Source organism: Erythrolamprus reginae, chromosome 2, assembly GCF_031021105.1.
Source record: "Erythrolamprus reginae isolate rEryReg1 chromosome 2, rEryReg1.hap1, whole genome shotgun sequence".
NCBI lineage: Eukaryota > Metazoa > Chordata > Lepidosauria > Squamata > Dipsadidae > Erythrolamprus > Erythrolamprus reginae.
The window spans coordinates 66,765,850-66,780,961 of record NC_091951.1 but is presented as its reverse complement, the minus strand read 5'-3'; the positions used below and the strand labels follow the sequence as shown (position 1 = coordinate 66,780,961).

At 43.0% G+C, this 15,112-nt stretch overlaps 1 protein-coding gene across 4 annotated transcripts in view; it reads right to left on the bottom strand.

The window, feature by feature from the left end:
- Positions 1-9,651, bottom strand: part of ITPR1 (inositol 1,4,5-trisphosphate receptor type 1) — a 305,443-nt gene extending 295,792 nt beyond the window's left edge. For 2 of the 4 annotated variants that reach the window (XM_070738264.1, XM_070738266.1), the window contains exon 1: positions 9,459-9,651. The gene's annotated coding sequence lies outside the window, so the exon portion shown is untranslated. The remainder of the gene's footprint in view (positions 1-9,458) is intronic. The other 2 variants (XM_070738262.1, XM_070738265.1) reach the window with 2 other exon arrangements.
- Between the last annotated feature and the right edge of the window lie 5,461 nt (positions 9,652-15,112).

Sequence of the window (15,112 nt, the reverse complement as noted above, 5' to 3'; positions counted from 1 at the left end):
CTTTTTCTCTCTCTTGTTCTCTTATTTTCTCTCTCTCTCTTGTTCTTTCTCTCTCTCATGCTTTCTCTCTCTTGTTCTTTCTCTCTCTGTTGCTCTCTCTCTCTTATTTTCTCTCTCTCTCTCTCTTTCCTTTCTCTCATTCCCTCTTTCTCTCTATCCTTTCTATCTCTCACTCTTTCCTTCTCTCCCTCCCTTTCTCTCTCTTTCCATTCCCTCTTTCTCTCTATCCTTTCTATCTCTCACTCTTTCCTTCTCCCCCTCTCTTTCTCTCTCTTTCCTTTCTCTCATTCCCTTTCTCTCTATCCTTTCTATCTCTCACTTTTTCTTTCTCTCCCTCCCTTTCTCTCTCTTTCCTTTCTCTCATTCCATCTTTGTCTCCTGGGGCTGACTGCGCCTGCCCTGCACCCCCCACCGCGGAGGGAAAGCATTTGGCATCAGCACCGCCAACACCCCCCCCCCCTCCACAAGCAGCAAAAGCCTCTGCGACTGAGCCGGAAGGCAAACGGCGCACCCCACCGCTTAGGCTTTTGCTGCTCCTGGGGGGGGGAGGATTTTCTCCTCCCCGCCCCCCCGGCAGCCAAACGTCGCTGGTGCAGGAAAGCAGCGTGTTAAAAGGCGCGCTGCTTTCACGGAAAACAAACCCGGCTTTCCTGGCAACGGAGGATGACAAGCAGGACGAAGCGGGGTGGAGCAACGCGAGGCTCAAGCAGGCAGCTTCCGCGCATTTCTTTCAGCGGAAGAGGAGGAGAGGGAGCGGATCGGGCGGGCGGGGGCTGCGCCTTCTACTGCCGGCGCCTCCCCGCCCCCCCCCCCAGGCAGGCAGGGGAATGGGGACTGCGCGCCCATGGAAAAGGGCACGCAGGGGGGGTATTTTGGGGTGCGCGGGTAGCGGCGGCGGCGGGCAATAGCCGGGGGGCGGCTTCTGCAAGTGGGAGCTCCAGGGCTGAAGCCTCAGCCCTGGAGCTCCCACTTGCAGGAGCCACCTCGCGGCACACCTGGCCATGTCTTGCGGCACACTGGTGTGCCGCGGCACACCGGTTGAAAAACACTGCTGTATACATACAGTACAGCAGGCAACATTTTCTAGGCGCCAGACAACATTTTCTAGGCGCCACTGGCGACCAGGCGCCTGGGTTTGTCGATCCTTGACTTAAGCAAATAGTAAAATGATGTGAAGAGGAGGGAGAAACATTGCTCTTATTGCTCCCACTTCATTTTTCAATTTTCCCACCAAAAAAAAAATGGTGAAGCTTTATTATGAACATAAAGCGACTGGAAATTTTTATCCACAGCCCTCTCTACACATGGCAGGTTTTTTCCTCCAGAAAGCACTAACCAAAAGGGGGAAAGACTGAGTACTTTTAAAGCATACTGTGCATGTTGTACAAACAGTGCCACGGTATGCATTAGCATCAAGGATGGATTTTAAACATACATTTCTATCCATTTTCTCCACCCCACCAGTCTATATTGAGAGTGTGTGTGTCATATACAAGCTATCTCCAAGGAAACTCAATTTTTCATAACAAATGTGTTGCTCTATTAGATCTCAGCCAAAAGATATTTAGAACTGAGCGACCAAATTTATGAATAGCATATAAATCATGAACAGTTCCAGAGGCTCTTAGATGAAATGATTATGCCAATCCTTTCCAGTTTGGGTTCAAAGGATGGCTCTGAAGAATGATCCACATACTATGAGTGTCAGAAAAACTGCAATCCTGTTGATAAAGAGGGAACCCTTGATTGGTTTATGATAGCATCCATCACAATATCTTGTTGAAGAGGTTGGGGATGATTGGGGAGTTTGGATCATTTTTTTCTTTCTATTTCCCTCAGCATAAAGAGAAAGCATTAAAGGGAAATTTCTGCTTGAACATTAGAATAGTCTTGTCTTCCATTAAATGAATCACACCCTAACAAACCCCAAGATCACTTGTAGGTTTTGAATTAACTTTGAATTAACAGTTCGGTATTATTCTAATACCCAACTAGTTCAAAGCTGATCGTCTCCAACTTAATTCAGAGAAGTTAAAAATGACTCTGGGGCCTGAACTTCAGAATAAAAGGGCATGCCCTCTTAAAGGTTTTTTTTTAGGCTGGGCTTTCTTCTGGATCTAGCACTGATACTGAAAAGTGATGTTATATCTGTGGGGGAGAAAAGATGTTTTAATTTCAGATGATAAAGTTGATGTGTCTCTACCTGGAAGAAAGGCCCTTGGTTTTGGTGACTCATTTGATGATTTGATGATCGTTAGCTGCATTTTCCCAGAAAGAGAGTTCTCTAACTTAAAAGCTTGCATGCTATTCCGTGATCTTGACCTGATTTAATAAAACCGGCATCCTAATATGTGTGGGCAGAGTGTTATGGCAGGACTTTGTTTTGATAGGTTCTGGGAATAAGTCACTTTTTTCCAGACTATGTGCGTATCTGTTGCTTTTATCATTTAAAATCTCTAGCCTTATTTTAGATTAGCAGGGAAGCAAAGATGTATATAATAGCTCCATTCTTCTTAAAATCTTCTCCTCCATTTTCTCTATTTTATATGACTCTGGCACAACCACTTTTTACTCCACTGTGCAGCACATAGGACACTTGATGTACTGACTAAGTGTTTAATGCTTCCTTACAGTGCATCTCCCAATTTAGATTTTTCATGACAACTATGACACAGCTGTTTTTCATGTGCTACAAATATTTCCCCATCCGAGCTTCCTGTACATTTCAAGACTAAAAAAATCCACTTGGGTTTATTCCTAGTGATGAAGCTATGTGTGTTGTAGGGGTTGCCACAAAGAGGAGAGGGCAGGACAGAAACAATGGACAGAAACTAATCAAGAAAAGAAGCAACCTGGAATTAAGAAGAAACTTACTACAGTAAGAACCATTAACCAGCTTGCCTTCAGAAGTGTTGCGCTTCATCACTGGAAGTTTTTAAGAAGAGACTGGGCAGTCAATTGTAGCAGGACAATGGTAGCTAACCTTTTTGGCAATGAGCGCCGACACAGGAACACGCATGTGTGCGCCGGACCACTGAAATCCAGAAGAGAGCGGCTGGCCAGTATATATGCGTGTGCGGCCAGCCACTCTCTTCTGGGTTCCGTTGCACACATGCGTGCTGGCCAGCTGGTCTTTGTGCATGTGCGTGACACAACCTGCACATGCAGCCATATTCTCTCTTCTGGGTTCCATTACGTGAATGTGCGCTGACCAGCTGGTCTTTGCACATATGCATACAGAACCCAGAAGTGCACCTGGGGACAGCGCACGTGCCCACAGAGAGGGCCTTGAGTGCCACCTGTGGCACGCGTGCCATAGGTTTGCCATTACAGAGATAGGATCTCCTGCTTGAGCAGGAAATTGAACTAGAAGACCTTGAAGCTCTATTCCAGCTCTATCCAATTGATTGAATTGTTTCACCTTCTCCTTTGAGAAGACTGGATATTTCCATTCCAGTCTTAAGTGAGTTATAGATTACAGTATTGTTAAATCCATATTGATTTGTAATAACTGATGTTGTCTTGAAACTAGCCTTACTGATCACCATTAACTGAATTCAGACAGACTGTTAAGCCATGTTACTGTCTATTTAGCATTATATTGAGCCAGGCTACTATAAACAGCTATAAATCAAACCATTCTATACATCAGTGATTTTCAACCTTTTTTGAGCCGCGGCACATTTTTTACATTTACCAAAGCCTGGGGCACATTGAGCGGGGGGAGTGTGGAGGCTAAAAAAAGTTTAGACAATAAAATTCTCTCTCTCTCTCTTCCTCCCTTTCGCTCTATTTCTCTCTCCCTCCCTCTTTCTCTCCCTTCCTTCTTTCTCTCTCCATCCCTCTTTCTTTCTCTTCCTTCCTTCCTCTCTTTTTTGCTCTCTTTCTCTCTACCTCCCTACCTCTCTCTATGTCTTTCTCTCTCTCTCCTTCCCTCCCTTGCTTTCTCTCTCTCTATTGCTTTCTTTCTCTCTCTTTCTTTCTCTCTTGCTTTCTTTCTCTTGTTTTCTCTTGCTTTCTCTCTCTCTCTTGTTCTCTTTCTCTCTCGCGCTCTTTCTCTCTCTTGCTTTCTTTCTCTCTCTCTCTTGCTTTCTTTCTCTCTCTGAGCTTCGCGGCACACCTGACCATGTCTCACGGCACACTAGTGTACCGCGGCACACTGGTTGAAAAACACTGCTATACATCATGTGTAGTGTGACGGATAATGTGTGAAGTAAATGTAGCATATTGTAAGCAGCTTGGAATCTTGTATATTTGATTGGCAGCTACAGAAATCAAATAAATCAAGGTTAAATAAGTCAAAATTTAACATGGTAGTCAAATCTAGCAAAATATACACCAGGAATAGAGAACCTACATCCTTCAAAAACTGCTGAATTACAACATTCAAGAGCTTCAGATGCTGGATCCCCATAGGCGGTCTAGACTCTAGCATGATCAATAGTCCCTTGTACTTTCAGTACAAGGCAATTTTCTGCATCCTAACTTCCAGACACTAATTTAACGTACTAGGATACAACAACTCAGGTCAAGATATACCATGTTGATGTACTTAGTAATATCAAACAACTATTTCATTCATATTATATTTCTTTTCTGTTATATATTGGAGATATTAATTGCATTTTCTGTGTCAGGTATTTTGAGCATTGTCTGATTATTAGTCTTTAATAAGAATCCTAGGATTGGAAGAAAGCAAGAGCCAGCATGTGCTCGAATTACCACTATTGTAATACAGTATACTGTATACTGTATTACAAACTGTACATTCTTTTAATAGCAGTAGAATATCAACAGGAAGTTACAAAATACACATTGAGCAATATGTAAGAACTTTTTATTTAAAAAGTCCAATTATAGTAGTCCAGGTAACAACTAAATATTTAGATTGTTAGTTACCAAGACTTTAAAGACTTTAAAGAATTAGGCAATCGAAGTCATTTTGATCATTTAAAACTATTCATAGTCAAATTTGAAACAGCATTCATGCATGTTTATGTAACACAATCTTCCACTTATACAGCAAATATTTTTAAAAGCTTGATAGAAGCAAGAGCCAGCAAGCACTCAAATTATTATTCTAATGTATATCACAAACATTTTTATGGCAGTGGAATTTGTCAGAAAAGAAAATTTGCAATTTATTATTATTATTATTATTTATTTATTTATTAGATTTGTATGCCACCCCTCTCCGAAGACTCTGTTTTAGAAAAGAATATTTAATATTTATAATTATACTGGTAATATTAGAGTTTCTTTTTGACTTGGGAAAATATTAGAGGACCTCAATGCATACAGAATGCAGCCTAAAACTGAGAGAAATGACTGATGAGCTCTTAGTTGAATTCTCAGTTTATCCATAAACTTATTTTACAGCATTGAAAAAATGCTATCAAGAAGCCTCACATTTATGTCAAAAGGTAATCTAATATACCTTAAAAGGAGACAAGATTTATCTTAAAGGGATATGGTGATATGGGTAGATTTAAACAGTGTGCTATATTGTACAGATAGTGTGCATTGTACAAACTCAAATATTTTCATTCATGAACTATGATTTTATGGCATGGTAGCATTTTATATAAAATCAGCCACTTTCATTTATAAAATGCAATTGATAGCGTAATGAATTGCATGAATTTAGCAAATCATAGTTAGTTAACACACACATATAGTTCACATAATACACACAGTCCAAGAAAACTGTAGTTCCATCTGACATGTGCCCCAGAGTTCAATCTTTGGCTAAAATTATACACTGCATCCTAACAGTTGGATGAGCAAAGAGGGAAGAGAACCAGGCCAGGCAGATTGTGACATTGTCATGCAAATCATGTAATTTACACCAATTTCGAATGAAGAAGTGCAGAATCATGAAGAAAAATAAAAAACGAAAAACCAATCAGCCACAGTATCAATAAGCACTAAATACTAAATAAGTACAAGTAAATACAAGTACAAAATGCTATCCAATCTTCAGTCTTCAAAAGCATTTCGGAAGGCCATCAATAATGGTAGCTGACTTGTGCTTGTTATTGTTGTTAGTTGTAAAGTTATGTCCAACCCATAATGACCCCATGGGCAATGTTCCTCCAGGCCTTCCTGTCCTCTTGTGTCCATTTAAGCTCTCGCCTACTGCTTCAGTGACTCCATCCATCCACCTCATTCTGTTTTGCCCTCAATCTTCTTCTTTTGCCCCCAATCTTTCCCAGCATTAGGCTCTTCTCCAGTCCTTCCTTCTCATTAGATGGCCAAAGTATTTGAGTTTCATCTTCAGGATCTGGCCTTCTAAAGAGCTGTCAAGGTTGATCTCCTCTAGAAGTGACTGGTTTGTTCATCTTACAGTCCAAGGGACTCGCAGAAGTCTTCTCCAGCATCAAAGTTCAAAGGCTTCAATTTTTTGGTGTTCAGCCTTTCTTATGGTCCAAGTTTCACAGCCATACATTGCAACTGGGAAAGCTATAGCCTTGACTATGTGCACTTTTGTTGGCAGGGTGATGTCTCTGCTTTTTTTTTTTTTTTTTTGACATAGCTTTCCTCCCCAGGACCAAGTTTCTTTTAATTTCTTGGTTGCAATCCCCACGATTTGTGTTTGAGAGGGAGCCTATTCCAGGATTTTGGGGCCATATTCAAGCAACAGTCCTTGCACGTCTCTGGTGAGATTGGGAAGATCTCAAGAAGTTTTGCCCAGGCTGGGTGACTTCTATCAAGGAAGGAGATTTGCTAAAGTCAAGGCATAGATGACTGTTCAAATTAAAATAGTCTTTCAAGCCGTACCTGAAACTTTCTTAGTAACCAATGTAGCAACTGCTCCATTTTCCTTAATAAAATGAGAATGCTAAAACTCCCAGTGGTAACCTAATGTTCTCTTTAATTACTGTTTGCAAATCCAGAATGGCTGTTTTCATACAACCTGCTTGTAAACCCAAACTCAAGCCAAACAAACCACAGATGTCAAGGAGAAAAAGGGAGGTATTTCTGCTAGCCCAACCTTAATCTTCATATTGCATGTCTCCAAAAGTGAGTGGGAAAAGGTCCCTTTTGGAGCTGCATTTAGGAATTTGGGATGAATTGGGTTCCATAGATTGCTAGCCTTAAGACACTCATATTTTGCCTTTTCAAGTCTTTCAAACTGCAAAAACAACTTGTGGCTTTATTTGCTCTGTGGGCTTCAAAGGAAAACTGGAGATATTGGAAGATTACACCAAGTACAGTCTGGAGACCACATGCAAAGTGTGATTGGTTGTTCTGCAAATGGCTGGGTTATTATAAGCACCATGAGTTATGTAAAGTACAAAAGAAGTACCTTCATGAATAACCTTGCTCATTAAACCAGCCTTCATACATGGGATTAGAAGCTACTAACTACAAAATTAATTTTGTAAAAGGAATCCAGAGAGAAACGGAAATGACAGAAGAGCCAACATAATACCTGTATGGAAAATAGATGGAAGAGAAACCATCCAGAGAGAAATCTCTAAGACTTCTGCCTGGGGCAATTATTTAAATTGCTTTTGAGGTTCTCTTCATACAATGTAAGCCTTGGTTTGTGCAAAGCCAGTTTGGTGACTAAGCCACAATTGGCTCATTTCATTTAACTCAAGCCATAGCTAACAAATCATATTAGCTTCGCTTACACAACACAATGACACTTTAGACAAGCATGCTGTGTACAGTCAGAAAACTGAATTGAATAAAGAGTTAATCACAATTCAAGTAAACAGTTTGGAAATATTCATTGCTAAAAAAAAATAAGCAACCCAACTAAGGCGTCTTTTTTTTTTTTTTTGCAAAAGCAGGAACCAAAGGCTGTACACATCTGCCTGAGGATAAGCAAACAAGAGAGCAAGTTTGCAGGTGACACAACATTTTAAATGTCTAAATATTATAAGGCAGGTGACAATAAAATGGTAGCCAAAGTTTTATTATTATTATTATTATTATTATTATTATTATTATTATTATTATTATTATTATTAGAATTTGAATTTGTATGCCACCCCTCTCCGCAGGCTCATGTAAAATGGTTGTTTAAGTGAAGCAATTACTTTAAGTTGAGTAACTTTTTTGTCTTCATTCACACATCATGGCAAGCTGTAAAGTGGTCTGTCCTTATTAATTTACTACAATGTGTAAAGTTAATTATTGTGTTTTGTTAGCATCTCATCAACTCAGCCAATTTATGCTTACTGAATAAAAAGCAATTAAAGAAATGATGGCTTAGAGCAAAAATTGGACACAGTATAAAAAATCATAGGAATTGGGTTGTGGTGGAAAGCACAACAACAAAAGAATGTCCTTTCAATATGCAGCAGAATAGAAAATAGTTAATCTCATATAACTGCTTGTTTTACCTTTAAATAAACACAAAGTATCACCATGCTAAAACCTATTAAAAACATGACTCTTTAATGGCTTTTTATCCACAGAGAGAGAGAGAGAGAGAGAGAAAGAAAGATGAGGGGGGTGGGGCTTCTACATATGCAAACAAGGCAGGACTGAGACACCCAAATGCCAGGGTGTCAAACAGGGTTTGCCATTGCTTGTATGACTGTATCTTGGTTTATTTTTTTTCTCTCTCTTTCCCTGTCCAGGAAATACATGCTAATAGGCTTGTTACAATTCGATCGCTTAATTAACTCCCAAAAGTTAAATCCCCGAGCTAAGTCGGAGCATCTTAACGCAAACGCAACTTCTTCACTCGAAACTTCATTCAGCCAATCGGGGTCAGCTCTCTTCCGCTCGCCTTGAAATAAACGCGATCGAAACTTAGGAAGTGCCGCCGCTGCTCAGAAGTCAAAAGTTTCCTGTCCCAACCCAGCCGGGCCGGACGAAGCCTCTTAAAAGCCGGGACCTTAAGGACGGGCATTTGCACAAAACCAGACCCGTTTAAAGCAGCGGATGCGGAGCCACAGGGGAGTTTTAAGAACCGAGCTTTTCCTCCGCTTCGTTCACTAAGCACCACCTAAATAACGCCCCAACCTCGTTCACATTTTTCTCAACTTATCCGCACCCTTATAACGGTTTGCTGCAGCAACAGCCAAGCGGGTTTTTTGGGCTTTTTAAAAACAAAACAAAACTGATCGAGGTCTTCTCCTCACACCCGACGCCTTTTAAACAAGGTTTGTTTCTCCTCGCACCCCTCCCCATCCACCCCCCACACCCCAAAAAAACCAACCCCGCTCTATGAATTCAGGTGACTGGGTCTTGCAAACTTTAGGGTGGGAAGAAGAGTGGCAGGCGGAAAAGCGGCTTCCTTGGAACTGTTGCTCCTTTCCCAAAGCCACCATCCCACCATGGAGGAAGCCCGATGAGGAAAAATTTGGGGCGGGGGGTTCAAGGGGGGGGGACCAGCGTTTAAAGAAGCTTTGCAGAGCCCAAGTGTGCGGGGCGGGGGAAACACTTTATCCGGGATGTCATCTCCACCACCCTCTGTTGCCTTTTTTTTTTTTTACCTGATTGCATTGGGGGCTCGGCTCGCCCTGGAGCTGGAGGAAGAAAAGGGTCATTAGCAGCTCGGTAATCCCATGTCCCTGAATTTGCCGAATTCCGTTAGGGATGCAGCTCCTGCTCCAGCTTAAAATCTCAGCGGGAGGGGGGGGGAGAAAGCAAGAGAGCTCAACAGCACAGCCACATGGTTACTGCACTTCTCCAGCTCGGGTGCAGCTGGTTATATACTCCCGACCGGTTTCATGGGCAATGTAGTTCCCGCCGAAGGGATCACGCCGCCCTCTGCCAGGCGACGGCGTCTGAGAAAAAGACTACCGTTCCCAGCATGCTCCCGGCTGGAGGGACGAGGCGGCTCGAGAAGGCTCACCAAAACACAGCAATGTTTCTCTGTCACATCAAAAGGGGAATGTTCGGCAAGCGGACGGTGGAAGAAGCGAAAGTTCTCCCTTCATGGCCCTTTTTCGCCGCTTTTCTCTTCCAACTGCCGTTTATGCCAATTCTTCGGTCTAGTAATACTCCCTCACCCCGGTTCCGCTATAAAAAAGGAGGGGAGAAAGTTTTGTGGGGAGTGTTTCTCTCCAGCCCCCTCCCCAGTGTTTTCGTAACTTACTTATTTACTTATTTACTTTCTTTCTTTCTCTCTCTCTTTCTTTCTTTCCTTTCTTTCTTTCTTTCTTCCTTTCTATTTATATTTTTATTAAAAAAAATTGTCAAGTACATATTGGTGGTATATCTCATATATCTTTTCTTTTATTCCTATATCCTTTCTCTATTCTTTCATTGATATATTTTATTCCTATATTTTATTCTTATATCATATACCTTTATTCCTATATTTTATTCCTATAGTCTGTATTTCTTTTCATAGATTTATATATTAATATACAACACTATTCTTTCTATGATATATTTTATTACGAGCATATCCTCTATAACCTTCATTGTGTATTGGACAAAATAAATAAATAAATAATATTTATATACATGATACTAGTAAAAGAGAAGCAACTCTTGTTTCAACTCTTTTCCGAACTTCCTGGAACAAGTCAAGGATTCTGATTATCCTCGGCATCCTGAAAGACTGGGATAAAAACATCACAGAATTCAGTGATGTAGCTGGATTTTACTTTATTTCATTTTTTTTGTTTTATTTATCGCGTTTATATGGGTGCACATCTCCCAAGAAGTTACATGGGACAGCATTCAATACTCAAAACAATATACACTAATTATAAAAATTTAAAATGCCATTATTAAAAAATATTAGTAACACTTAAAACATAAAGCATGGAGAAAGTGAAACTATCAAACACAGTAGTGGTTATAATATTGTTAAGAAAACTGGGAAAAAGTGTATTTATATGTACAGTATGTTGTGGTTCAGTGGGTATGATTGATTTTTAATAATGGGGATTTTAGATTAGATTAGTGGGTTTTATATTAATTGGATTTAGGATTTGTATTTCATTGTTCTTTTTATATGTTGTGAGCCGCCCCGAGTCCTCAGAGAGGGGTGGCATATAAAATAAATAAATAAGTAAACAAGTAAGTAAGTAAGTAAGTAAGTAAGTAAGTAAGTAAGTAAGTAAGTAAGTAAATAATATAAATAAATAAATAAATAAATAAATGTCATATATATATGTCCCGTATAAGGTTGATAGAATCCTGGCAATGTTTCGGCGAGGTCCCACTCATCATTTTCAGGCTGGTGCTTTTGGCTTTGTGCTCGGGCGAACATCCAGAGTGGGACATCATCAAAATGCCACCAGGATTCTATCCAATTTACATGGGAAAAGACCTGAATATGCCAAGACCTAAATAACTATACCTGTGAAAATCTATGAAAACATATATAGATATAGATATATAGATATACAGTGATCCCCCGTTTATTGCGTCCCCAACCATTGCGAATAGGGTACTTCGCTATTTTTCAACCCGGAAGTCAAAAATACCATCTACGCATGCGTGCCGGGCACGCATGCGTAGATGGCAGCGGCTTCCCTGGGTCTTCCCCCTCTTGCTGGCGTCAGCAAGGAGTTTCCCCACCGCCCACGCAAACTCCTCGCTGCCGCCCGCCCTTCGCCCGCCCACGCCGTTCATTCTCGCCGCACGGGCCTGTCCACGCTGTCTCTCGGCGCTTTCCAGCTGAGTCCAGGAGCGAACTCGCTCCCCGACTCAGCTGGAAAGCGCCGAGAGACAGCGTGGACAGGCCCGTTCCTTGGCGCTGTCACTCGGGGCTTTCGTGCTGAGTCCGGGAGCGAACTCGCTCCCCGACTCAGCACGAAAGCCCCGAGAGACAGCGTGGACAGGCCCGTTCCTTGGCGCTGTCTCTCGGGGCTTTCGTGCTGAGTCCGGGAGCGAACTCGCTCCCCGACTCAGCACGAAAGCCCCGAGAGACAGCGTGGACAGGCCCGTTCCTTGGCGCTGTCTCTCGGGGCTTTCGTGCTGAGTCCGGGAGCGAACTCGCTCCCCGACTCAGCACGAAAGCCCCGAGAGACAGCGTGGACAGGCCCGTTCCTTGGCGCTGTCACTCGGGGCTTTCGTGCTGAGTCCGGGAGCGAACTCGCTCCCCGACTCAGCTGGAAAGCCCCGAGAGACAGCGCCAAGGAACGGGCCTGTCCACGCTGTCTCTCGGCGCTTTCCAGCTGAGTCGGGGAGCGAGTTCGCTCCCGGACTCAGCACGAAAGCGCCGAGAGACAGCGCCCCCCGGACCCCCAACCCGGGTTTGGGGGGTGGTAGGAAGCTCCCATTGTTGGCGGAGACCTTTTAAAACACTCGCGCGGCTTCCAGGACTCGGTTTGGAAGCCGCGCGAGTGTTTTAAAAGGTCTCCGCCAACAATGGGAGCTTCCTAGCACCCCCCCCGAGCCCCCAACCCGGGTTTGGGGGGTGGTAGGAAGCTCCCATTGTTGGCGGAGACCTTTTAAAACACTCGCGCGGCTTCCAGGACTCGGTTTGGAAGCCGCGCGAGTGTTTTAAAAGGTCTCCGCCAACAATGGGAGCTTCCTAGCACCCCCCAAACCCGGGTTGGGGGCTCGGGGGTGTGCTAGCGAGCCTCCCATGTCAGCGGGGATGTTTTAAAACACCCGCGCGACTTTCCAATGAGTCCCGAAGACAACGCGTTTGTCTTCGGGACTCATTGGAAAGTCGCGCGGGTGTTTTAAAACATCCCCGCCGACATGGGAGGCTCGCTAGCACACCCCCGAACCCCCAACCCGGGTTTGGGGGTGTGCTAGCGAGCCCCTCATGTCGGCGGGGATGTTTTAAAACACCCGCGCCGCCCCCAATCTTAGGCTCCTCGCTAGCGCTGCGGAAGTAAAAACACCCTCTGCACATGCGCAGAGGGTGTTTTTACTTCCGCAGCGCTACTTCGCGAAAACCCGCTCGTTGCGGGGGGTCCTGGAACGGAACCCTCGCAAAGAGCGGGGGATCACTGTACTGTATAATATATAGATTTACAGTGATACCTCGTCTTACAAACGCCTCATCATACAAACTTTTCAAGATACAAACCAGGGGTTTAAGATTTTTTTGCCTCTTCTTACAAACTATTTTCACCTTACAAACCCACCGCCACCGCTGGGATGCCCCACCTCCAGACTTCCATTGCCAGCGAAGCACCCGTTTCTGCACTGCTGGGATTCCCCTAAGGCTCCCCTCCATGGGAAACCCCACCTCTGGACTTCCGTGTTTTTGTGATGCTGCAGGGGAATCCCAGCAGGGGAATCCCAGCAGTGCAAAAATGGGCGCTTCTCTGGCAACAGAAGTCCGGAGGTGGGGTTTCCCAGCGAGGGGAGCCTCAGTGAAATTGCAGCATCGCAACAACACAGAGGTCTGGAGGTGGGGTTTTGAGGACTTCAGTGTTTTTGCAATGCTGCGATTTCACTGATGCTCCCTTCGCTGGGAAACCCCACCTCCAGACTTCCATTGCCAGCAAAGCGGTCATGGAGGGGAACCTCAGGGGAATCCCAGCAGCACAAAAACGAGTGCTTCGGCTGGCAAAAGGGGTGAAATTTGGGTTTGCACGCATTAATCGTTTTTCCATTGATTCCTATGGGAAACATTGTCTCGTCTTACAAACTTTTCACCTTAAGAACCTCGTCGGGGAACCAATTAAGTTTGTAAGACAAGGTATCACTGTATTTCTTTTCATAGATTTATATATTAATATACAACACTATTATTACAATATATATTTATTGTAATATTGGATGGGCAATGACTTTTCAGATATGGTTTGCTTAATTGTGATTTACTGAATTATAAACAAACTATTCTGGCAGGTGTCAAACTAGAAATTGACCTTACAGTTTAGCAAGCTGTATGAATTTATTGAATCATACCGTTGCCTTAAAATATTACTTTTAAAGGTGAACGAAATCACTACTATTACCAACAGGACAAGCCACTAGACCAGGGTCTCAAACTTCCATCGACATGCCAGTGTCACCTGATATATCAGGACTTTTTCCCCCTTTGCTAAACCAGGTGTGGGCATGGCCAGCGCGTGACACATCCAGCCCGCAGGCTGGGAGTTTGACAACCCTGCAGTAGACTATAAATTGTAGAAATTGTAGATTGCAGTATATTTTTTTTCTGAAACCAAATTGTTTGTGGGTAATGGATTGGTTAATGATTGATGCCATGAATTTGCAGGTGACGCAAATTTCAGGAGCTGGTCCTGAAAGTTATATCAAAAATTATGTTCAGAGGTTCTGATAGGGCTGTGGAAAGTTTTTTTTAAATAACGTAAGAACATAAGAAAAGCCATGCTGAATCAGGCCAAAGCCCATCGAGTCCAGCATTCTGTGTTACACAGTGGCTCACCAATTGCCCATGGGGATCTTGAGCAGAAAGAGAAGGCAAGACCCTCCCTTTCCCTTGACCCCCAACAAATGGTACTCAAGGGAATCCTGCCTGCCTCAACCAGCATAGAGGCAGCACTTGGACATCCGTTTCAATAACCATCTATATGCTTGCCATCCATGAATCTGTCTAATCCTGCCTTGAAACTATCAAGGCTGACAGCTGTCACGACCTCTTCTGGAAGTGAAGTCCATAAACCAACGACCCGCTGGGTGAAGAAATATTTCCCTTGATTTGTCCTCACTTTCTTACCTATGAGCTTTAGGGAGTGCTCCCTTGTACTAATATTGTGTGATAGAGAAAAGAATTGTTCTCTATCCACCTTTTCTATCCCATGCATGATTTTGTACACTTCAATCAAGTCACCCCTTAAACGACATCTTTCAAGGCTGAAGAGACCAACGCATTGTAACCTGGTGTCATAAGGGAGATGCTCCATTTCCTTTATCATTCTTGCACCTTTTCCAGTTCCATTATATATGCACCTTTTCCAGTTCCATTATATATGTTTTGTAGCAGCTTTTGCAGTTGGCTATGTAGCCAGTTATTTTCTTTCACCAAAAACCTTTTTTTTGCTTGGAGCTGATTGATTGATTGATTGATTGATTGATTGATTGATTTAATTTGACTTCTATACCACCCAATTCCTAAGGACAGAGGGCAGCTTACAAAGGTATAAAAATTACAATTAACAGCAATAATAAAAAGAAGTCAAGGGAAAAAAGCTAATTTCTAAAATCATCATTAAAACTAAGACAATTTAATTACCGCACAAATCCCAGCGGCCGATAA